The sequence below is a fragment of the Balaenoptera acutorostrata genome, chromosome X (assembly GCF_949987535.1).
Source record: "Balaenoptera acutorostrata chromosome X, mBalAcu1.1, whole genome shotgun sequence".
NCBI classification, from domain to species: domain Eukaryota; kingdom Metazoa; phylum Chordata; class Mammalia; order Artiodactyla; family Balaenopteridae; genus Balaenoptera; species Balaenoptera acutorostrata.
Window position 1 is genome coordinate 8,897,807 of NC_080085.1, and position 25,720 is coordinate 8,923,526.

Below are 25,720 nucleotides of genomic sequence, written 5' to 3' on the forward strand. Positions count from 1 at the left end.
ATAAACATCTGTATCACACAATTAAATACAGGTGACCTAGACACGCCCAACTTACAAATATCCTGTACATGGGAACAGCCAAGCCAAGCGAGCGGACGAGTTCCAGGGCAGGCTCTCCCCAGCTTGAAGGTGGGAGAAGAATTCCCCTAGGATTCACCTTGGTCTCTTCCTGCCGGACACCGACGGTGGTGGTGATCAAAGAAGGGGGAAATGGGTAGCCGTGATTCTCATGCCACCACAGTACTCCCTTCCCACCATGCTCACCAAGGAATCCATTTCCTATAAATGTTACAAAGAGTGCCTCGGTTCCCAGGCCGGTCCATCAGAAGTCCGCTGGACCCAAAGTGCAGCTGGAACTGTGCTATTAATACTAGGCTGACTTCCCATTTGGAAACCAACTCCAGCCCTGACAGTGCTCGTCAGCTCCGTTATGGTTAAATGGATTTGTAGGCGGTCCTGGGAGCCTGCCAGTTAGAACATCCTTTCTGTGGGAAAATTCCTGCCGAGGCCCAAACAACTCACTGACAAACACAGTTGTAGACCACACGTTGGGAGACCCTTAGGCACTGACAAATCACTCCTCACCTTCTCCTTCTGGAAGTGCTTGGGTGATCATTATAGTAAACCCTTGCACAAATAAACATGCGGCAGGTCCAACACTCAGCACATGACCTGCTCCACGGTAACTAATGGGTATTTTTGCTGTCATCATTCATATGACAACAGATCTACCCCTTCCCTGACACACACACATACACACACATACGTCCATATAGACACATTACATACATGCACACATACACACACTCCGCCATACAATGCTCCATACAAATATGTTTTCATCTATACAGAAATGTCTTTGTCTTTTCTTGGGGAAAAGATGAACCATAATCAAGGCTTGAGCTCTGTACTCTAAATGTTGTTCTTTTGCTCTGGGGATTGATTTGTACTTGTTCATCCATATTCTCAACTGGCTCTCCCAAGCCCAAAAGACAACTGTGGGACAAACAGTCAAAGTATGGAGATGCTCAGCCATGGGACAGGAAGTGAAAGAATCGTAATCAAGATTAGACCTGGGACCTAAGTAACATCATGCTCAAATCAACTGAGAAACTCACTATTGCATAGTAGTCCTCTTAAATTAGTGAAACTTACTCGTGCAAAGGATACTGCTCTCACCAATGGCAAAGAGAATTTGGTACAAGTTGATGAATTACAATTTCAAATAGTTCCCCACACACACACACACACAGAGCTAACAAGACAACAGATGAGATGTCGGATGATTACACTAGCAGATTGTAATCTGCTAGGAAACGAAGGATATTCACAGCCTACGTGCCTTAAAAACACACACGGTTAACCAGTCCAAATGAAGTAATGGTCATGCTGAAGCAGGTACATCCTGTATACCCTCAGTTTATGAAGCAAAGGAAGCCAAGGCCTTTATTATTTACTTAAAGACAGCACAGGAACCACTGGAGACCAGAGTAGTGTATGAAAGAGCAAAGGGTCTTCCAAATCTGATATCTTCTTAAGTCATTTGATCAGAGTCGTTAATTAAAGGGCAAGAGCAGACAAGGACCAGGCTCACTATAGTGACTTGTCTTCCAGGGAGGGGACCAGAAGAGAGATTTCAGCACACCTGAATAAGCTCCCTTAATTCTCCAGTAGAGAGCCATAAATGACATTTCAGCTTAGGTGTTATATCTTTCTTACTTAACCATCCAAAGGATAAAATATTCTAGCACCCATGGAGAATCTGAAATGAAGTAAGAGCAGATTTAGGTTTATTTCTTAAAATAAATGCCTGAGAATGATCTTTCAAGTTGGCATATAAAATATCAATATATCAATACATATGTAGGGACTTCCCTGGTGGTGCAGTGGTTAAGAATCTGCCTGCCAATGCAGGGGACACAGGTTTGATCCCTGGTCCAGGAAGATCCCACATGCCGCAGAGCAACTAAGCCCGTGCGCCACAACTAGAGAAAGCCCACGCACAGCAACAAAGACCTAACGCAGCCAAAAATAAATAAATAAATTCATTAAAAGCATACACATGTATACTTTACACTACGTATACATCCTATGTTTACCCAGATTGATGTATATATACTGTGTATATGTATACAGACTATTTTTTTTCATACAATGTGGATCTTAACCCACTTGAAAAATGCCTTCAAAGTGTATTAATGAGTTCAAGCATACTCAGTTCCACATCCACCTGTGGGTAGCTAATTATTGATAAAAATTACTGCCTCACTAACTAACATGTTTCCAAACTGAAGGTAAGTTACAAGTATGCACATCTGCTTCGGTTGTGAAAAGCATGATCCTTTGCACCACTGCACAAATTTCAACAAAAATCTGCCCTCCAGGGTAGCCACAGCTCCTTGGGCTATTCAGTCTGATCAATACACAGAGGTAAGCCCCCCAAAAAAAGCCTTCTCTTAAGGCACTTGGAAAGACGTCAAGAAAGAATTTCCGCATCCAAGTTAGGTTAACCTGCACGGTGTAGTGGAGACAGAAGAAGGTATTAATTCCACACAGTGCTTTCTCCCAGGCAAAAGTATTTTAAAATAAAAACAATGGGGAAAAAAGTTCTAATTTCAAGTCACTCTGAGAACTAAACTCCTTCTTTTCAGGGAATTTACCCAACTTGACCAGTGCTTAGAAGTGTCGATGCATGTGCTGGGGTGTCCTCGTTTGACCAGAAGCAATCTGTCTCAGGCAACAGTAATGCTTACGCTATACTAAAAAAAAAAAAAAAAAAAAAAAAAAAAGGATGGCAGATATGTCAACCTGGGCTAAGTTGTCCCAAGGGCCACACCTATTTCTTGATAGTTGATCAGACCCAGTGTAGGATGAGTTTGAATATGTGGCAAGTGGCCCCCTCACCCCACATTTCCATTCCCTCTTCCCTAATGGTTCCACTTCCTTTCGGCACTTTCTGGTCACCCTCCTTGGCCTCATCATCGAGGAGGGTGTGCCCATAAAGTGGTGCACCCTCTCCAATGAAGTGCCTAGGATTTGTAATGAGACAGTCATCTTTTGTGGCTGCATCAGGTAAACTTTTCATGCAAAGAGATGCTCAGAATACCTGAAAGGACAGAGCACCTACCATTTTTATTGCTGTTGTCAAGGTAACAAAACAGGTTGGATCTGTGGTGCCAACTGGCTAATCCATGGTTATATATATGGGAGAATTTGGTCTTTCATAAAAGCTGATAGTGATAATGCTGGAGCAGTAGGTAATCTTTACCATCTCACACTTCTTTAGTGGTTTCCGTTATCTACCAAAGAGAATCTAATAGTGGTGAATGTCCATACTGGTTAGGGTCAGTGTACAACACCTAGCCCACAAGATTGTGGTGATGATTAAATAAGATAATAACTGCAAAGTGTTTAAGACAGAGCCTGGCATCTAGAAGGAGCCACCCCTACCACCACCATCACCATCATCATCATCATCATCATCACTATCATTATAACCATCATCACCATCATTATCACCACCACCACTACCATCACTATCATCACTATCATCATGACCTCCACCACCACCACCATCATCATCGTTTCTTGTGAAATGATGACTATTAATTACAGAATTTTAGTTAAGAAAGGAATGTGCTCTATGGTAGAGTAAACTCAAAGGTCAACACAGTAATATATAGTTCTTTTATATACAGGGATGCCCCAATAGTGTATCAGCCTCAATATGTTTTCCCCACAGACCATCAACACACTTTTCTCCCATTACCATGGAGCCTGACCCCAAAAGGTCTAGGTAAATGACCAATTTCAGTGAAGTACTGGACAAATTTTTCTGGAAACTTACCAGATATAAAGTGTAGCAGAAATGGTTATACATTCAGATAGACTTAAGAACTATGAATATCAGGTACTAATTAACAAAGAGGGCAAAGCTACAATGGCAGGCACTTGGTCCCACCTGTCTCAACATCTTCATCAAAAACTTACATAAAGGTATAAGTCATGCTTATCAAATTTGTAGGTGACACTAAGCTAGGAAGAATAGACAATAGGAGAGAGAATTAGAGTTTTAAAATATAGTTTAAACTTACATATAATAATTTAATTAGATCAAAAGTTTAGAATGAGACTAAAATAAAAAGATTCAAAAAATTAGAGAGGTTTGCTTTTAAATTGTAGCAAAATTAATGTGAGATAGAGAAGCAATTTGAGGAAGAGGTAGAGCTCTTAGACTGTCCACTAAGCTCAAATGAAGTCTGACAAAAGTGCTAAACGAGGCAATGGAAACTTGGGCAGCATGAAAAGAACTTTAGAATCCAACTTGATAAAAATGATAATGCAATGAACTCCACCCAGGTCAAAGCACCCCTGGAGCATCAAACTCTGTTCTGGAGGCCACACCTTTGAAAGATATTGACCCATCCAGCAAGCCCTGAAGGGAGCAGTGTGGATGGGGAAGGGAAGGCTCTGGATATACCATCATTTAATAAACCTTTGAAGTCCACAAGAGGAATCGAGGCTGTTTAGTCTGGAGTGGCAGAGACTGTGGGGTATGAGAAATGCTGACTTAAAATATCTGAGTGGCCACCAGGTGGATTCAGTAGTAGATCTGGCCTATCTTTCAACAGAGCAGATTTGAAATGACTGAATGCGAATTCCAAGGAGTAGGCCTGGGCCTTTCCCAAGGAGACTCTTTCTAAAGAAAACATTTACCCAAGGATAAGTGACTTAGGAGGTAGAGGACTCATTAACACTCAGAGGTTCATGCAGATAACCATTTGGTCATCCATTCCCAATATGGAGAAAAAGGACTCCTGCTTTGGGTGAGAGGCCAAATACATGACCTTTGAGGTCCCACCACTGTGAGTCAATTCTCCTACATTGTTTCAGGGAAATATATGAAGAAGAAGCAGGGGTTCATTAAGGGATAAGGGGAGGCTTAGCAATGAGAGAGAAGTTTATTGATGGCTTTGGGTGGGTGAGGTGTGGAGCAGGGTGGTGTAGTCTCCATGATAAATGGATTCATGTTAATTAATAAAGGCCTGAACCAAACTTCAGAATTTTGTTTAAGGCTGGTCCTATGTTGAAGACAATTGAGTGGAAGGCAGTTTTGCCAGCATCCTATGGGCTAATCCATGCCCTCTGAAGAACGGAATGATGCCTTATGTTTTTTCACGTTCCCTACAACACTTTAGGTACTAGGTACATGGCAGGTGCTCACCAACCACTTGCTGCTTGGTTAACTTTCTACTTTTTCTCCAAGAGATTCAGGTTAAAGAATGAGGAATAATTAGCCAACAGTGGAAACTCTAGTTTGGCAAAGCAGCTGTTTGCTTGACTGCTTTCACTAGCGTACATGACTCCAACCTGCTTGGAAGTATTCTGATGTCAGAATGATAAAAACGGTTTTGGCTGCTTTGTGGCAAAATAACATAGTGTCAATATGGGGTTTTTTTCTTAAATACTTTCATCACTGCTAATTTTTTTGTCTTTTGAAAAACATTGTTATACTTTTCTATGTCTGGTGGGACATTAATGAATTTTGCTAGACTGTGCTTCAATACTCTAATGATTTAATATAATTATTTGATATACTATTCTAAGATATATAGCATATATATTTCAATATGTACACATTTTAATATCTAATAAAACTTTCTAGAAGATTTACATCCATCTAATCACTATATAGTTAAATTATACCAAAACAAATTGAGAATTTATCACATAATTAAATAACATAAAATATTCACGTTGCCTTGACCCAGAAATGAGGAAAATGATGCTACAGCGTTAAACAAGTTTAAAACATTATTGCAGGGCATATTTGCTAGAGGGAGTATATCTTCAAATATCCCCAGTGCCTCTTCGTTGCTATGTTGGTAATGCGCTTAGTACTGAGACTGTGCCTCTAATGAATTCGTTTTCACCTTTTTTTGCTGGGGAATTTCATCACAGCTATATTACCTGCCAGTAGATGATAGTTCAGGTCAACTGAGAATGCCACCACTTTCCCTCCTGCTGTCTCTGAGTATTTCACTGTGGATTTTAATTGCAGTGGTGTTGTGCTTATGACCCACCCCCAAACTGCACTGAATTGGGAAGTCATTTTCTTTTAGTCACCTTTTATAATATCAAAATGACAGATACATACACAATGCATCATTCTTTACAGACATTAGTTCATCATTGGACGTAATCACTCCCAGAGCACTGGGGATGGATGAAATCCAAGGGGCTCTGATTCACAGGATTCCTGGCTTTTCTCCCATTCAGTCGGTGGGAAATTCTCTTTTCAAGTTAGATGAGGGATAAAGTTAAAGAAATCTGCACCCTACACTCTCATGATTTGGCTCATGTCTTTATTGGTTTCCAAGTCTGATGTGTCTTTTGGTTAGTTGATCAGACTTCTAATTCTATCCATTGCATTCAAATAGCTGTAGTATTTTTTCTCCTTTCTTCCCCCAAAGTTGTAGCATTTTCAGATATGGGGTCTCTCTGGCTAGCTGCACAGGACTGCCTGAATGACACACAGCATCTCTCCTCTGTGCTAAGAAGTCACTTAAAGCCCAGGGATTACACTGGGCATCCTACAAGTCATGACCAGCAGTGACCTAGAGACACAGTGATTTGCTTAATAAATATCTGCTATGTGGACAGAGGAGCTAGAAATACCAACCAGGTCTGCTTTTTCTCAAACTTGGGTCTTTACTATGACTTTTTAAAAACTTGAGACAATTCACATACCATAAAAGTCACCAAAGTGTGCAATCTAATGGGTTTTAGTATATTTGTAGACTTGTGCAACCATCACCACAATCAATTTTAGAACATTTTCATCACCCCAAAAAGAAACCCATACCCAATAACACTTACTCCCCATTCCAATCTCCCCCCGTCCCTGGCAACCATGAATTTGCTTTCTTTCTCTATGGATTTGCCTATTCTAGGTATTTCATATAAATGCAATCATACAGTACAGGGCTTTTGTGTCTGGATTCTATGCTTAGCATAATGTTTTCAAGTTTCATCCATGTTGTAGCATTTATCATTCCTGTTTGTGGCTGAAGAATATTCTATTATATGCATATATCACATTCACTTATCCATTCATCAGTTGATGGACATTTGTATTCTTTCCTCTTTTTGGCTATTATAAATAATGCTGCTATGAACATTCATATACGTGTTTCTGTATGGACGTAGGTTTTTATTTCTCTTAGGAAGACACCCAGGAGTGGAATTTCTAGGTCATATGATAACTCTATTCTTAACTATATCTTAATTGTCTTCCTCAGATAGCCATGAATGATCTCAATTCTTCTGTAAATTCTCCTACAATTTAGTAACTCTATTGGCTTTTTATAAGAGAAAAATCAGTTTTGGATATTTCATTCTATTTTATCATCATAAAGGTCACCCATTCATGTCAAGCAACAGTTTAATGCAAAGTCCTGCAGAAAGTCAAAATTAAATCCTAGGTATTTATCTTCCTAAAAATAAGTTCATCTTAATTTAGAAAAATTCTGTATATAACAGAATGGGTAAATTCTCCATTGATTAATAATACAAATGGACCAATCTGAATTAGTGATGTGAGAAAAAACTTTTTATATGCAACCTTGCTTTAAAATATTCAGGAACACATAATCACTCAGAATAAAAGAAGAAGAAACAATTAGAAAGTAAGAGGGACTTATTTATAATTAACAAATTAATTCTGTAAATGTCTCTTAAAGGAAGGTTAAAGGTAACCAAACGGTCTTGCTCATAAGTATTGTCAATATAACCTCCAAATCTCATTTAACCTTTATTAATAAAAGGCTTGTTCAAAATGTGTATCAGTACCAAACCTCCTATCACCATATTTCAGTGCATTCAAAATTCCTAACCACCTTAGCATAAGCAGTATTAAACACTGTAACCGTGCACTGTATTGCTTCACACTTTAAAAAAATATTCCTTCTCCTGTCTTCTAAGAAGATGCTCTCCAAGGATATTAGAGACTTCAGATTTGCCTTCTTTCTCCTGCCTCCTTCAGCATCAGTGAAATCATTTTGTAAAATCCATTTTGTAAAATGGGATCGAAGACCATTAGCAATTTATCTATCAGTCACACAGATAAAATTTGCCTTTGAATCTTATACAAATACCATCCACAAACACAAAATGTTTTTTCCACCTTTTTAGTTGACTAAGAGAAATATACAAATACATTCCCTCTGATACTTCACTTTGAAGGCCCTCGTAAAACAAGAAGAAAAAACCATATAAAATAAAGTTGAGGTACAAGATTTTCGAGCAGTGTCATTCCGACTGGCTTTGATTTTTTGAGATGGCTACTGAGTTCCACAAATTGCTAACGAGGCCATCACCCTTAAAATCCAAGTGCTATGCCTTATCCCCAAATGGATGTTAAGTATGTTAAGGGAAGTGAAACTTCTAGGGTCAGCAGCAGGATGGTGTTGACAAGGAAAGCCACATGCATGGTGCAATGTGGGTTATTTTTCAAACTGGCTCCAAACTTTAAAAAGCCCACAAACACACATTAGGGTTGCCTTCCTTCCACCACTCAAAACAATCCCAGTTCACCTCGAACCTCACTCTGCCCAGGTCCCGTGCTTGGAATACATGCTATTTCAATATTTACCTCAGGCAAACAACATTAGCAAGGCAAATTTTTCTCACATTACTACTTGGCCAAGTACATAACTCTGAGGTGGTCTGCTCTGCCTGGCATTTTTCCATGTGCATGTAACATTTACATATATGTATATAATTCTCACCAATGCAGAGGTAACTGTTAACCATCTGTATCTTAGTAAGAGGGAATTAATAAAGTAACAGATGTTGTATGAATTTCCTTTATAATATCAATGACATACAAATTCCAGATATGTATGAATTTCCTTTATAATATCAGTGACAAATTGTAAACTCAACTCAGCTGGTAAAGATAAGTCCACTGAACTTGCTTTTAGACAACCCGAGTTGGAATTTTTCTTCTACCAATAACTAGCCATGACCTTGGGAAAGTTACTTAACTTGGTTAGCAGCCTCTGTTAGTTGCCGACCCAACAGTCATTTCCCCCTCCCTCCCGCTTCCTAACAGAGGTCTGATGTTGTTTGGCTATTCGACCCTCCCCCGTGTGACAAAGGGTAGATGACCAATCCCTGGTTCCAACGACAGATCCTCATTATATATTTTTAGTCAGTTGCGGTTATACTATTCCATTTGCCAGGACTGTTTTAAGAAGGGAAATGGATATCAGATTAAGTTCCATTGCATAACAATTAGAAAAAGAGCAAGAAATAAAAATAACAGTGGCTTTAAATAAGATGCAAGTATAATTCCCTCTGGGGGAAGAGAAGTCAGGTGTTAGGCAGCCTGGGGCCCTGCAACGGCATCAGGGCCGAGGCTCCCATGAGCTTACCTGACTGTCGTTTCACTTTGCTGCCTCGGGTCCCACATGGCTGCTTGGGCTCTGGACAGGACATCTGTACTTCAGCCAACAGGAAGCCCTCATTGGCGGGAACTTAGTCACATGGTCACAATTAGCTGTATGGGAGGCAGTGAAAGGTAGGCAGAGAGAAGGGGCAGCAACCGGCAGTCATTGCCACAGCATGTGACCCAATTTCAGCCAATGAGATATGCAGAAGCTTCTAGGAAAGTCTCCTGCTAAGAAGGAGACAAGGAAGAGGGGGCCTGTACTTCTCCCTGCGGTCACTGTTGCATCTAAATATGATGTTAGGAACAGATGCAGCAATCTTGCTACTGCCCTAAGAGCAAAGCTAACACACAAAGCAGGACAGAGCCTGCAGGGAGAAAGACCTCCCACTCTAATACTCTATACAAGGATCCCACGCCACTCTGGATTTCTTATCATGTTAGATTGCAATTTCATTGCTGTTTCATTCTGTTGGAGACTGAGCATTCTGTTACTTGCAGCTGAATCCCTTCTACTTCATACAACCTGTCCAATAGGCTTTCCAAATTCGAAGATAGTTATTTCTCCCTCTTGGTCTATATTTTCACAGGCTAAAAATTCTAGACATATAAAAGACCAACCAATATAAAATAAAAGGCCAAAGTAACAGTGATTGTTTCAATCACTATTATCAAAATACACCTTGGTTACTGCTAGTTTTATTTAAAAATGAACGCAGAAAACCATATTGCATTCATTTACTCAGGTTATCAAATATTTCCTATAAAACATAACAGTTTTGAAATCTTGGCTTCACCATTTCTGACACGGTGATCCAGAGCCAGTGATTTAGTCTCTGAGAGTCCCAATTTCCTTACATGTTTTTATAAAGGAGAAAATACCATCTCTTTTTAGGAGCACGTGAAGGTCAGACATATACATAAATGACATAATGTCAGATATACAGTAGGTGCTCAATAACTGGCAACTATTATATATCATGGCAGCCACTGAGGACACAAAGATAAAATGAGTAGATCTGGTTCAAAGTTGCATTCCTCCCTTCTTTCCCTCCTTCTTTCATTCATTTATACACATGTACATACATATATATTCCACCTAGTTCCAGAAGGCACTGAAAGCAGCCAGAAGGCAAATATAAAAATTACAGCAATGTTTTAATTTATAGAATAAAGTGTATATACCAAGGAACTATGAGTAGTCAAAGAGCAGAAAGCAGGAGGCAGAAGATGACACAAATGAGCAGAAACCATGAAGGAAAGAGAAGAGTCAAGATATTAGAGACTAGAGAGAAGAAATGGATAAAAAAGAGAGAGGGGATTGAGGGAGGGAGGGATGAAGGGAGGGAGAGAAAGAGAGAGACGGAAATAGTGAGTGAGTGGGTGAAGTTGAGTCGACAGCCTGGTAAATGTCCACCATCACTAAAGACTCAAATTTTGCACAGTGATGAGTTCCTTCTGCGTCCTGCCTGGAGTGGTGTTCCAGTTCTCCCAAGGGCTAAGATGTTTTTCTCCTCTTACATTCCTTCTCTTGTAACTTTACAATGAATTTTTGCTATCTGAAATAACCAAGCATGCCTCTGCTCTCTGCAACAGAAGAGATCCTGAAACAATGTAAATGGTAGCAGAATCCATGGAATTAACAACAGCGTGTACTGTATAGCACAGGGAACTCTACTCAGTACTCTGTAATGACCTATATGGGAATAGAATCTAAAAAAGAGTGGATATAAGTATATGTATAACTGATTCACTTTGCTATACACCTGAAACTAACACAACACTTTAAATCAACTATACCCCAATACAAATTAATTTTAAAAAGACAGGGTGAAGGGAATGTGTGTACAGTGATAAGTGAAGAGGGCTGAGATGGAAAGGTGCTTAAGAACAGATGAAGGAAAAGATGCCTGCAAAGGAGATCACGATGTATTGCCTCGGGAGGTAGGAGGAGAAATAAAGGAGTTGTGGAAAACGGAGGAAAAGAGGTTGTCAGGGAGAAACAGAGCTGGATTCAAAGGCCACAGAGCTTAAACGCAATAAGGACTCATCTTCCTGAACTGGTAATGAGGTCGTCTGTAACCTTAGAAAAAGGAGATTCAAGAGAGTGATGGGGTGAAAGCCAGCTGGCAGAGGGTTGAGGAGTGAATAGAGATGAGTATGTGAAGTAGCTTTGAGTATAAACTACCTTTATGCAAGGTTTAGCTATAAAAAAACAGAAGAGGTGGCTTTCAGGAGAGGTTTGATCAAGGAAAGGTTTTGATATGAGCAGATAATTAAGTGTGTAGAGGAGAAGCTGAAGCTAGAGGAGAGTGAGATGACACTATTTGGAGTGGACCCTGAGGAAGCATGATTGCATGGGATTTGGATAGGAAGACATATATCTTTACCTCTGAAATGGGGCCTGTGCTGCTTATTCGAATCTCATTTCTCATAGATCTTTTACCACAGGACAATTTGATCCAGTACTTTCAAATGGAACTATCTGTAACAAAGGAATATTTCAAGCTTTAAATTAGATTGTTTTAAGCTTATGAAGTATTATGTATAAACAATATGGCTGTCTATAATTTGCCAATTATTGTTACTTGTTCTGGATCATAAGCGCATTTCATAAGAGCACTGATGGGGCTGGGTTTCTGGAAGTGATAAATCTTATAGTTGTGGCTGGCCAATGATTCACCCAGGAAGTTTGAGAGACCAGGATGTTGTTACCTACAGATCTTGAAGCTTTCAGGCTTCCATCCTATCAGGCAGGCACATCTGCTTCTCCAAATGAAGGAAACAAAACAAGAATAGAAGAGACAGTTGGCAAAGCCACAAGGTCAGTCTTTGCCCTCTCCTTCCTGGTTTCCTGTACTGATCTGGCACTATCTACGTGAGCTGCCTTGGAGCAATTCTGCACTCTGAGAAAAACACTAAAATAGGAACGATGAATAGTGCTTTCCTCTTTCAGCATCTCTGAAATGCCATTTGATTCATTTGCTCATCCTGCAAATTTTAACTGACTTCCTACTATGTGCTGGAATTAGTTCTAGGTGCTGGAAAAGCGTGGTGGTCATAAAACAAATTTCCTATGTAGTATACATGTCCATGGGTCTTGCATGAGGACTGATTATTAATAAGGATTCTTGTATAGCACAGGGAACTATACTCAATATCCTGCAATAACCTATAATGGAAAAGAATCTGGGAAAGGAGATATATAGATAGATAGATAGATCTCAGTCACTTTGCTGTACACTTGAAACTAACATGACATTGTAAATTAGCTATACTTCAAAAAAATAAGTAGAAAAAAAGTGGTGCTTCTGGAGAAGAAAAAAAAGGATTCTTATGGTTTATCTAAACGGATGCATCTGTAAATCTCACTAAGCATATTACATTACTGTTTACAAAAGATGAGGTTGCTGTTTATTTTTCAGCATGAAAGATGCACACGTTGTACTTCTCATTTATGAGGTACAGCTCAGGGTAGACAAACTCTTAGGATAAATACTCCATTCTGAAACCCACAAAAGATAATGAACTCCAAAGCTTACATGTGTACAAATTGCCAGCATGGCCCATTTGGCCCACGGTTCCATATGTGCCAGAAGATCCAGGTGATACGTTAGAGAGGGCAAGTTTATTTTCTTACCATCTAAAACAGCATTCTTAGCCCTCCTCCAACACCAACTTCCGGACTTGCCTTAATTATCACATTTGGACTCACCTTCCATTAATTTGTTTAAAATTGTTTTAAAATTCCTAAGTTAAAAAATGTTAAGACTATATCACTTCTTAAGATACAAGATTGAAAAAGAACAAAGACGCTTTCAATTTATGACTCCCGTAAGGTTAACTCTTATTGTAACACCATGTTTCCTGATACTGCGGTCGTCAGGCTGAAAGGATACAGTATTACCTATGCTGTTAAGTTCTGCGGCATCATGTCCACCTCCGGAGCCCCATAGCCTATAACAATACCTGACGGGAGCCCGAGGAGCAGCCGCCCGGGCCCGGCCGGGCCCCGCCGCCGCACGGAGACGGCCGGGGCCGCGCGGCGCCAGCGGGAGCGGCTGCGCGCGCAGAGACCGAGCGGCCCGCGCCCGAGCGGCCCCTGTCCCCGGCGGAGCGGCGCGCCCTGGAGGCCGGGCGGCGCGCGCCGTGGACGGCGGCCGGGATGGAGTCTCCGGAGCGGGACGCCCTCCGCGCGCACATGGTCCTCGGCGAGTCTCAGGAGGCCCGAAGCCAGCGGGGCCCCCGGAGCGCCGGGCCGCGGCGCCCTCGCCCGCGCCCACCCCGTCACCCAGCCCCTTGGAAGACCTCGGCCTCCAGAGCCGCACCTCCCCGGGACGCTGGTGCCCAGATTTAGCTGAGGAGCCGAGGTCCTTGGAACCATCTCGGAGCCCTGGCGTGCCAGAGGAGCATGGAGAGGTGGCCATGGTGCTTCTGGGCAGGCCTTCTCCGGGCGCCGGGGGCCCCGAGGAGCTGGCCCCGCGCAGCAGCCGCCGCGCCGGGCGGCCGGGGCGCAGGGGCCTGGGCCCGGGGCCCTCCTAGAGGGTCGGGCTGCCTCCCGCGACTTGGGGTGGGAGCCCTGCCTCCTCCACCACCGCCCTTGCCTCGAGTCCTTTAACCCGGCCGTTAGCATTTTAAAGAGGTCCCCTCAGGAGCTCTGGCCGCTAACTGCCCCCTCCCCAGCCGGGACCTCCTGGCGAGACTGTAACTAGTGATGTTTGTACAACTGAAGGCTCTGTTTTGTGGTTTAAGGAGAATAACATTGATTACGTTTAAAAAAAAAAAAGAGGAGGAAAGGGTTTAATACATATTTGTGGAATAAAATAATTTAATAAACAAGTAATTGTCACCCTTTTAAAATCTGTAGCCTTGAAACTTCCCATCTCTCTACTTTCACTTTTTACAGAATAGAGAATCCTAATATTTTCATGGATTCTTACCATAAAGACTTAGGTGCTATAATTGAGGTGACCATATGTCCCAGGTTGCTTAGGGCTGTTCCAGTTTATGCCCAATGTCCCAATGTCATTATTGCTAGTGACCCTTTCCCTTTCCTAAGTGTCCTGGTTTGAATGACACTGTATCCACTATTCCCCTGGGCTCCCTTGAGCCACTCTGTAATATTCTACACGTGGATTTCAGGAGCAGGTGAAACCTTTCGTGTACATTGCAGTTGTTTCTGTTGGTTTTCTTTCTCAGTCCCCTTCCTGATGATAAAGTGTTTCTATGGGTCTTCAGACTATTCAGTAGGGATTGTCTAGGAAAAGTCTAAGCCAGCACTTTTCAAATTTTAAAGTGCAATGTATCCCCCGGGGCTGTTCTGAAAATTTGGATTCTATTCCGGAAGTCTGGGATGGGAACAGAAATTTTGCATTTTTAACTGGCTCCCAGGTGATACTGATACTGTTGGTCTGATTGGCCACACGTTGAGTGGCGAGGGTCTGCAAGTATTCCTAATTAACCACAACGTAGAGACCAGCCATTATGATACAGTATCACTTAGTGCTTATGAGCATGCACTTTGGACGCCACAGCACTGAAGTCAAATCCTGCCTCTGTCACTTACTACCTGTGTGATCTTGATCTCTCTAAGCCTCAATTTTCTTATATGTAAGATAGAATATCTATCTCAGGGGAATGGTGTGAGGATGAAATGAGATAACAAATGTAAAACAATCCTGTCCTCACCCATTGTAAATGTTAAAAAATGGTGGTAGTTGAAACTGTTGTCATCATAATTATCAGAGTGCGGTTTACCTTCTTCCCTCTTCCACTCTATCCAGCACTTCCCTGTCATTTCCTCCATTTTATTCAAAGCTTAACAATAGAAGGTACTCGTTAAGATAAACATCAGAGGATAATGAGTACAGTCATACTGTGAATGGTTCCTTAAAAATGGACCTTTGGGTATGCTAAATTATCAAGTTGTCAGTACACGCAGGAGTTACAATCAGAGTTTGGACAGATCCACAGGAAAGCAGGAACAAACATTTAGCTGAAAGTTGGTGATAAACTCCAGTTCATGGGTGTTCAGTTGGCACTGGGTAGATTCCCCTAGTTTGCATGTGTCAACAGTGGCAGCCATGAGCAATCTGACTGTAATACTATTCTAAAACCCAGTATTACCAGCAGAAGAAATATTAGAATATTAGAAAAATAGGGAGGTTGAACAAACAGACTCTTCAAACTAGGTCTTGGTTTAAACTTTGTCTCCTCTGTTTCCTAACTGTATCAGGAGGCAAAATTCCAAATATTTCAGTTTCACTTTCTTTCATTTAGCCTTTCAAAAGTCACAGAGCCGGAATCTTTGTTTTAACTATCATAAAGGATTGATAGGATTGAAATAGCATTTCGTAAACAATAACTTGCTATTTAAATCGATGGAGGTCACAATCATTGTTGTAGTCATCAAAATCATTATCCTCTTCTCATCTTTAAGGTCGTCTCCAGCTATAAACATTTCCCTTTCCTCTGATGTCAGTCCTAATGTAGGACCAATGTTCTCTCTTTGGGTAAAGTCAACAATGGAAGGGGAAAAGTGAGATCAGAAACTTGGATAATTCTCTCACTAGAAAATTTATCTCTGACTATTTGGTCATCGTAAAACTGGATGTTGAGTTTGAAGTCACAATGTGCTGTAGTTTTACCTCCTGCAATTCAAAGCTCACTGTAGACTATACTTTTCTATCATTATTTAACACCTGACGAGCACAGTACCTATGGCATGAAGAACATAAGAAAAGGACTCTCCCACTGAGCGCTCACAGAACTACCTGGGCATGTTTCCTGAGGCCCATCACTATCTACAGGCTAATCATGCTCCATCCTGAGATAGAGGAGCACCTTGGCACCTTGAGGACAGGTCATTTTCAAAGGAAATCTGCAATAGAAAATACGCTCGTAATAAAGATTGGCCCAACTATCAGAATGACTGAAAAAGGGGACATATTTATTAAAATAAGTAGAGTTAACATATTTTTTGCACCAGGGTTTCACTTGGCACTGACAGATCTTATTTGGTGCATAAATCTCAAAAATTCCTTAAGAAGGTCTCCATGTAGACAGAGAGAAATCTCCAGCACATTTCCATTATCTTATTGGAGGGATGGCTGTTTCCTAAAGAATGGGCAGCAAGGACATGGGCAGCATCAAACTTTATGTGTTCACTCAAGTGTTCCTCTCAACAAATTAGTTCTACAGGCGCACAGCTGTTTATCCTCTAAACTAGCAGCTGGCAAACCATGACCCATCAACCAAATCCAGCCCATTGCTTGTTATTGTAAATAAAGTTTTATTGGAACCAGACATACACGTTCATTTATGTATTTTCTAGGGCTGTTTTTGTGCTAAAATGGCAGAGTTGTAACAGAGGCCATAAGCCCAGAAAAACCTAAAATATTTACTATCTGGGCCTAACTAATTAAAATATTATGTACTTTACAAAAAAAAAATTAAACTTGCCCTGACAAATAATTGATTTAATTTGAAGAATTCATAAACAACTTTAATAATTTAAAATAATTATAATCCTTAATAGAGGCATTAAAAGCTAGTACAAAGAAGTTTTTGCTAAAATTTTCTCTACCGATATCCCTTTGGTATATAGTTAATCACTAACAAATTAATCAAATATTATTTATGAGAAAGATAATGCCTAGTTTTACATATTGGAATTCAAGTGGGAAAAGACAGGTAGTAACATAGATATTCAATATCTTTGATTTCTGCAAGTATATCGTAAAGTAAATACTAGGACTTGAGGTTATGCTCATATCCTAAGTATCTACATAATAATTTGGAATAGACAAATTCATCCAAAAGACTCCTCTGTAACATGGGAAATGCCCCTGTATCATCTTAATTTAGATTTAATGTACCTCATTATATATTTTTAAACAATGCAAACGTATAATTACTTGAGGACCTAGAGCCAATAAGGAAAAATTGTATTTAAATGGAGAAAAGAGTTATCTTTGTGTCCTGCTTTTAATTTTAAGACATGAATACTTACATCTGATAAAACAAAAAGGGAAACAAGACCATCTGCCATAAGTAATTTGCAACTTACGGCCAAGCTACTTTTGAAATGTCCCTTCTCTCTCCTTCCAAAGGCTCTCAAGTATCTGCTATAGCTTTATTTTCACAATATCTAGATGCGTCATAAAAATCAGATGGGAAATTCAACAAAAGTATATTTTTCTAAATAAATGAAGTACATAAATCAGAAAGTATTTTAATATCTATATTTATTTATTACCACTTTTACTACTTCTTTCCAACATATACAACTAGACATTATTTTTCTTACTACAAATACTTTCTGATTAATGAATCAGTGATTAACTATACACTACATATAAGTATATAAGTGGGTAGTGATAAAGAATTGTATTTTTGGGCTTCCCTGGTGGCGCAGTGGTTGAGAGTCTGCCTGCTGATGCAGGGGACACGGGTTCCAGCCCTGGTCTGGGAAGATCCCACATGCCGCGGAGCAACTGGGCCCGTGAGCCACAACTACTGAGCCTGCGCGTCTGGAGCCTGTGCTCCGCAACAAGAGAGGCCGCGTTAGTGAGAGGCCCGCGCACCGCGATGAAGAGTGGCCCCCGCTCGCCGCAACTGGAGAAAGCCCTCGCACAGAAACGAAGACCCAACACAGCCAAAAAAATAAATAAATAAATAAATAATTAAAAATGAATATCTGCTAAAAAAAAAAAAAAAAAAAAAAAAAAAGAATTGTATTTTTTAAAATCTCCATGTTTAGAGTATTAATCTCATATACCTCATTTCATGTGCATCTTAAATAATAGTTAGGAAATTATTAATAACTTAATTAGAGCAATGATTTACAATTCTAATTGTATTGAAAAGCTAAGGAAAGACTTTGGAAATTCAAAAGCCAAGACAGCTAATGTTGCTTTATTCCTTTCTTCCTTATCAGGTGCAAAAAAATTACTCAAGAAATGCTTACCATGTGGAGATACTGAAAAAAATTATTCATACAAATTCCTAAACGTGAAACTAAAGGTTCTAATGTTCTGAATTTTTATATGAATGTTTTCTAATTTTTTTACTTCCATTTATTTTTTATAATTAGAATGCTAAATCTCTGCCCATCAGTTTTGACCTTTTAAAGAGGTGTGGTAGCCAATCCTCAACCCCAGGATACTAGAAAGTTAGTAGGTGAGAAACCAGCCCAACAAATTCCTGCTTGATAAGTAAAATAAAAAGTAAAATGTAAAACAAGAGATCATGTTTTCTCCACTTTGTGGGGAAAAAAACCCACATCACTAGCCCTCTCTTGAGTTTATTATAAAGACAGTGTTGAAAAAAAAGAAAGAAAAGGAAAGAATAAAGGAAGAAAGAAAAGAAAAATGGTAGCAACGTTTACCCAGATTTCTAAAACATAAGGGTTAGCATTTGACCAGAGAACTTTAATTTTGAAAATTAAATCCTTGTCTCTGGATTTGGAAAACAGAAAGCCTATATTTCAAGCATATAAATAACATAAAGGAATTGTGCCTTTACTATGAAAAGCTACCTACCAAAAAAAAAAAAAGTGACACTCTGAAGGGCATACTTTGAGGATGTTGGTGAGGTAAATTTGATTTGTGATTTATTTCCTTTGCAGTGGGACTCTGAATGATGACAAATACAACACAGTGTTTGTAACCAAACTTTTCTTTCCTCTAGGAAAGGCAACCAGGATTAAGTTGACAGGCATTCAACAGAAATAGCAGCACCCGCCCTTCTAATTAATATTCCAATGACCAAGCAATTTCTTGTTATTAATTGAGACCAAGCAATTATCTGCCTTTCAGCTATATAACATAAAGTACCAGAATCAAGGCCAATAACCCATGGAAATTATCCAAAGATACAAACACAAACCTGAGGAGAGATCTCTACAGCTTGGCCCTGCTGAAGCGAAGGACTGGGGTTTCAAGAGAAGCCCTTCTTCACAGAGTCACCACAGTCTAGGCACCCTCTCCGTGGTACCAGGCATGGAGTGAGCCCAAGACAGAGCAGCTGTAAAATCCAAAACTGGATCCAGGAGGACTGCAGCTTACTTGGCCAGGATCTTGGGAGCCACCATTTAGATCTTAAGAAAGCCTGTCTCTAGGGTAAAGATTCGGTCTTTCTGGCCCTTGGGGTGTTTCAAACAATAGGGGCTTGGTGGCTATAAAGGAAAACCACTAAGGAAGATTATTCACCGGACAGAGAAAACATAAAACACTTCCAGCATCACAAACATTGCTATTGGACAATACTGTGTATCTAGATGCTGTAAAAAATTTAAGGTGTCAGATTTTAAAAATTTCCTTTTCAAAATTTATCTGCAATGATTTCTTCTGTCAATTCCGCAGAAGTGGGCAATCTAATACCATCTTTGGAGCTACGGTTTCAATGGCTAATCATACGTTTGCTTAGTCAAATTGGAAAACCAAATAACTTAGAAAGATTATGTCTTCCCCGAATGTGCTAATTTCTAGTTACTCATGGCTATGCGTAAGAAATTAAATTAAAACCTGCTCTTCACGTTAACAGACAAAAAGGGCTTTGTCTGACTGTCTAAACTGACTTGCCACACAGGAACCTAAGTGATAGCCAGATGTTACAATGGTTGACTCATCCTTTAAATATCAGCTCCTCCATTATGTCATATCTCTGATGAAATATCACCTTCTGAGAAAGCTTCCCTTACCATCCTACCAACTCCGCTCCATCATTCTGTCCTCTTATTTATTACCATCTGTCACATTATGCATTTATTGATTTGTTGTCAATCTCCCTATTCTGTGTAATCTCTAAAAAGGATGTATTGAACTATTTTATTCACTGATGTATCCATCATGTCTAGAACAGTACTTTCTGTTTTATTCGTTTTGTATGTGCTCAGTAAATACTTGTACAATGAATTTATGAATGGAATCTCCTGAAAATGGATATAGAATTTTGTGCATGAGCATTTCTATGGAGAGAAAATGTATAACTTGGATATTATTCTGTATGGATTAGGTCTGTGGTCTAAAAAGACTAAGAATCTCAGTTATACATGTATAATGCCATTTCATTATCAGTAACATTATTATCGGCAATATCCATCAATGAAAATTCTGCAGCTGATCGAATGCTCACATTACTAGAATTATACAAAATAAGCAAATATAAATTGAGAAAACAATGATGTAGACTGTTTATATTTTAAAAGCTTGTCATTGTTGTTGTAAAAGTAGTAAAATCTACACCAAAAATAATTTAATCCATACTAAATAATTCAGATCACTCCAAATTCTATTCTGACCCTTCTTATTGAACACATGGATATATTTACATATGTATAATCAATAGCTATGTACTTTTTTTCTGTCAAGGTCTCCCTAAGAGATTTTAGCAGGAGCTCCAGAGGGTCAAGTTTGGACGCAGAACTTGGGGCCTTCTAAGGCAGACCTATAGAAGCCTAGGTTGTAATTCTCAGCACCAATGGCTTCTCCCTGCTATGTCTGCTTTCCCACCTATCCTGTCTGCTAAGTATAAACTGCACAGTCAGGGCTGAAGGAGCCACAAAAGTGAAACAATGTGTGTGCATGGAGATAAGAATTCTGGATGAGAGCAAGGGTTAGGAGGGGAAGTTGAAGAAGGACAGAAAAAGATTGGGTCAATGATGTACAAAAATAGAGACCAAAAGGGCTTAAAGGAAAGTGATAAGAAAATTAAATTACAGAGGAAAGAACAGGAAGATAAAACAAGTCCAAAACAGCCATAAATAGCCAAATGGATAAGAAATACAAACAAAATGGTAAAGAGGAGGGGAAAAGAATTATAACAATAAAGGAAAAAAAATACACAGCAAAGGGAAAAGAGAACATAAAAAAGGGATAAATAGTGATACATCATGAAAAAACAAAAATATATATATAAATACAGAAGGAAGAAAATAAAGAGATGGTCATGCGCACATACTCACAAACCTGGTGGAGGGTGGTGGGAGAGCAGTACCAGAAACTCATCTGTTGACTAATATGATGTAGTGGGCACAGTAACAGCCCTCCAAAGAGGTCCACACAGTAACCCCAGGAACCTGGTAGAAGGGACTTCGCAGGTGTGATTAAGTGTATGGACCTTGAGATGGAGACATTACCCTGGATTATCCAGGTGGCCCTAATCTAATCCCAAGGGTCTTTAAAAGCCAGAACCGACGGAAGGAAGGCACAAAGGCACAAAGAGGTGCAACACTGCTACTTTGCTGACTGTGAATCCCCAATTCACATTATCTTCTCCCACTCCCTGCCTTGCCTTCAACCTTGATCCTTGCTTCATATGAGGCCCCAACCCCCAGCACTAAAATCACATTACGACTGTCTTCATTTAAGAGTGAAAAGAAGGAAATAAGTATTACAAATACCAGAAATCTTTTTTTAAAAAAAGACACAAAGAGGTGATCAGAGAATTAAAAGTATGTTGAAGCATGCCTTTTGTTTTTAATTTCCTGAAAGTGAGCATAAAAAGGAATCAAAGGCCTTCCTTCTTACCTCAGCTTTGTCACTTACTAGATGGTGTGATCTTGGTAAATCCTTGAATCTCTCTCTTCTATAAACAGAGGCTAATAATGCTTGCTTGCTCTCCTCACCCCACAAGGCAGGAATAGTTCATATGACTGTTACATAATAGAGTCTATAAACTCTACAGCCCTGTACAAAAGTAAAATCTTGCTGCTAATCATTGGTTCTAGATCATTCACTGTCCTTTTGCCTTAAATTATAATATTCAGAGACACTGTACCTTTACTATAGATCAATAAGCATGGATAACGTTTTAGCATTCCTTTTTCTTGCCTTCCAAACTCTACACAAATGAGCTGCTGATCTCTAGTGACTTACTTGAGGATTGAGGGGAAAATATGTCCTTGAAAAAAAGTGAGTGACTCCTTTTAGTAAAACAACAAAACACCCATCTATCTTTCTCATAAATTTTCCATGGATTAACTCTCTTAAAACATGTCCCATCTGAGTACAAGTGGCCTCTGACCCAGGGTTCATGATAAGTTCCATGTTATGTGTTGTAGAGCCTTTGAATGCATAAGATACTGCAAAGCTCGTAGGGAAGTCCTGTTTCATTGCCATGATACCCCTGACCCAATGCACTGTTTTTACACTGGAGCGATGACCTAAACAGACAAGAGCCCTTAAGAATATTCCTTGTTTTTCTTACTCTGTCACTTGGGTTCCCCAGCATTGTCTCTTAGTCACTGCTAAGTTTGGCATAGGAAAAGATAAAGTATCCCAGACTCTGGAGTCTACAAGAATTCTTCAAAAATGACAAGGAGGAATCTGCAAACAAATTAGGTTCTTGAAGAGCATACAATTCTGTGAATTCTCACCAGCAATAAAAATATGTACCATGAGCCTTAACAAATAAAATCCTTTAACAACAAATAGCAATATTTATTCCTTCGGGCGCTTGAAAAAACTATGACTGAAATGTCTCCACTTATTGGCTTGTCTGTCACGTAGGAGCTTGAACTATCCAGAAGAGAATCTCAAATCCGGAAGTAAACCCAAAGCTTTCCAATGAACTTTCCTCTCAAGATAGGGAAGCTCTGAGACTCCCTCTGGCCAGAGTTGATGAGCTTCATACCGTGTTTCTAACTAAGGTTACTTAATGAGCACGGTTCTCTGGTCTCCTGTGGCGGCCTTAAACTCTGCCCTCAGAGCGAAGCAGAGGAGTCTGGGAGATGGGCTGTCGGACAGCGAGGGATGAGGGCAAAGAGGAAGACCGGTTAGAGGAGCTGGACTGTGCAGAGCCATCTGGGACTCTGCAGACATGCCTACACACCTCGAGACTCTCTGAAGACCTCCCAATTACAGCAGAATTTGCTCCGTAACAGCCACAGCGGAGAAGCAGATGCATAGGGAGTAGAGACGCATCTTCAGAGGCCTCCGTGCTCAGAACGGCCTGCTGTAGCTCCTTGCCCTTTGTGCTCACGCAGAGCAGGTTCTACCCCTCAGTCTGCTGCTCTGTGATGGGCGGCTCACGCACCGCGCTCGTGCCCCGAGCATGGGCCTCTCAAAGGCCGGAAGTGCGTGGCTTGGTCACGGCTCTGCCCAGCTCCGGCTGTTGGGTAGATGCGCAGTGCTACTTCTCAAAACGACACTTCACACACTTTTAGGTTTCCAAGCTAATAATTTTGAGGAAAACGGAAGTCCATACGTACAGGGTAAAACTTCATTTATCTGGAAAACTTTTGCATCTATTTCCCAGCCTTCCTTAGCAGTGCCTGATCAACGATCATTCTAGACTAAATTCATCAGTGATGCTGCTGGCCCCAAATCCTCAGGCTGTAACATGGTTTGGCCTTTTTTTTTTTTTTCCCCCACTTAGCAAAGTCACAGCAACCTTGCACAGAGATGATACAAATGGCTTAGTGAATTAATTGTTTTATCCTTTATTCACTTGTTAAATCCTTTATTCAATAAGGATTTATTCTTATTGAACTTCTACATATATGTTAGCCTGTGGGTTCAATGATTTATACTTTTGCCCACTTAACAACAGGATAAGATATTTACAGTAAATATTCTGCCACCAAAATAATATAACCATAACTAAGATGCATCAGTTTGATTCCTTCACATTAGGAAATTATTGATGCTGAAGACTCATGCTCTAGTGCTAGTTCCTAAACTTCGCTGTTTTAAGAAATATGGTTTCACCCAATACTCTATAATGGCCTATATGGGAAAAGAATCTAAAAAAGAGTGGATATATGTATATGTATAACTGATTCACTTCGCTGTACACCTGAAACTAACACAACATTGTAAATCAACTATAGTCCAATAAAAAATTTTTTAAATATGTGGTTTCCGCATCGCACAGGGAGACCAGCTCATTGCTTTGTGACCACCTAGAGGGGTGGGATAGGGAGGGTGGGAGGGAGACGCAAGAGGGAGGGGATATGGGGATATATGTATACATATAGCTGATTCACTTTGTTATGCAGCAGAAACTAACATAACAGTGTAAAGCAATTATACTCCAATAAAGATGTTAAAAAAAAAATATGTGGTTTCTGAGCATCCCAGATACTCAATCTGGATCCCAGTAGAAGAGGATCAGGGAATTCGTCTACCACCCTGGATGATTTCAATGCAGCCAACCTTTACAGAATACTTTAGGAGAATATTCATTTTTTTCTAACCGTAATATAGATGGCAAAGAAAAAAATAGACAAGTTAGAAAACCTTCTCTAGGTTTTACAAAAAATTTAACCTTCTGAAATCAAAGGAGTCAATCAATATAATGATTCAATTAGAGGATATTGTTTTTTTCAAATTTTAAATAAATGTTATTTTTTAGGTTACAGCAGTGTTGTTTAAGGAATGAGGCAGAGAATGGTGTGGCCCTGCGGCACAAACTACCTGAACATGTACGTTTTCTCTGACATTTTTATTCTTTACAATACATTCTTGCCTGTAATGTATTCTCAACAAAAATCACATAAAATACCAAGTAATGAGCAATTTTTTGAAGAGACACCCAGATCAAAATAATTATTCCACTGGCTCTCCGAAAAACAATTCATGATTCAAAAGACGCACATACAAGAGTGGAAGATCTGTTTGGGGGCTGTCAGTAAATCAGAAACTCAAAGTAATTTGCAATTTAACACTTTGTGGCTCTTATCCTCTTCAGAAGGGTTTTACTAAATTCAATTGTAAGTCTAATTTTAGATAATCAAACCCCAAACCAAACCAGTGCCTAGGTTGACATTTTTTTTAAAACCTGGACTGAGTCTCCAAGACTTCCCTCCTTAGGCTGAGAAAACAGGAAAAAAAGAGCCCCCTAGACTTTCAGCTGGGCACGGTTCCTGGGTTTGTAACTGTGCTGATTTCCCCATGAGTCACACTTGTTCCTAGTAAATGCCAGACTTTCCCCTTTTGGATGCCTGAAGAGAAACTTCTATTTGACAATGGAACACTGGAAAGTGATGAGGAAACCATACCATTGTGTCCAGCTCAACGCGACACAGAATGACCTGGTGTTTTAGAGCACAGCTTGTCCCACTTGAGTGTGCAAGAAGGCTCTAGAAGGCTTGTTAAAACACATATTCGTGGGCCCTACCTCCAGAGTTTCCTGTTCACTAGTTCTGGGATGGGGCCCGTGATTCTGCATTTCTAACAAGCTTCTAAGTGATACAGATGCTGCCGGTCCACGGACCACATTTTGAGTAGCACTCGTTTAAGGCAAGTTTCCTCTGCCGCAGCACTA

The 25,720-nt window shown here is 40.0% G+C and overlaps 1 protein-coding gene across 6 annotated transcripts in view; it reads right to left on the minus strand.

Annotated features, from left to right (window-relative positions):
* The window catches only part of ARHGAP6 (Rho GTPase activating protein 6), a 503,994-nt gene that overhangs the window by 201,997 nt on the left and 276,277 nt on the right, over positions 1 to 25,720 (minus strand). The window contains exons 1-3 of one of the 6 annotated variants that reach the window (XM_057538594.1): positions 13,359 to 13,456; positions 11,842 to 11,936; positions 9,438 to 9,562 (exon numbers count right to left, since the gene is read on the minus strand). The exons of 3 other annotated variants lie outside the window; for them this stretch is intronic. The gene's annotated coding sequence lies outside the window, so the exon portion shown is untranslated. Of the gene's footprint in view, positions 1 to 9,437; positions 9,563 to 11,841; positions 11,937 to 12,166; positions 12,205 to 13,358; positions 13,457 to 25,720 lie in introns of those variants that run through there. 2 more of the 6 variants (XM_057538595.1, XM_057538598.1) reach the window with 2 other exon arrangements.